This window comes from Nothoprocta perdicaria, unplaced genomic scaffold, assembly GCF_003342845.1.
Source record: "Nothoprocta perdicaria isolate Ctin4 unplaced genomic scaffold, notPer1 scaffold_80, whole genome shotgun sequence".
Taxonomy (NCBI): domain Eukaryota; kingdom Metazoa; phylum Chordata; class Aves; order Tinamiformes; family Tinamidae; genus Nothoprocta; species Nothoprocta perdicaria.
This window is the reverse complement of record NW_020456088.1, coordinates 1,107,560-1,107,998: the sequence shown is the minus strand read 5'-3', so window position 1 is coordinate 1,107,998 and position 439 is coordinate 1,107,560.

Sequence of the window (439 nt, the reverse complement as noted above, 5' to 3'; positions counted from 1 at the left end):
AGGTAGAAGGTGTTAGCTACATGTTAGCAAATACATTAATTAACTATAACCACCTTTTTTTTTACAGAGTTGTTCAACAAGAAACCAGAACAGCATAAGCTGGCAAGAAAACAAGCACAGCTTGGAAACTAAAGCATATCAGATCCTTCCATCAGTGGGGCACTTTTCAGAGGGATGCAAGAAGCCTGCAGTTCCTTTGCAGGCTAATGTGCATTCTTGGGAAAGGCACAAAGGAAAGAATGGCCGAAGTATTATTTCTCCAAAAGACTTTTCTAAAGGAAGATTTATTGAGTCTTATTCTATTTGACATTAGTCAGTGAACATGTGCAACTTTGGTGAGCTGGAGAAAAGAAAAGAAAAGAAAAGAAAAGAAAAGAAAAGGAAAGGAAAGGAAAGGAAAGGAAAGGAAAGGAAAGGAAAGGAAAGGAAAGGAAAGGAA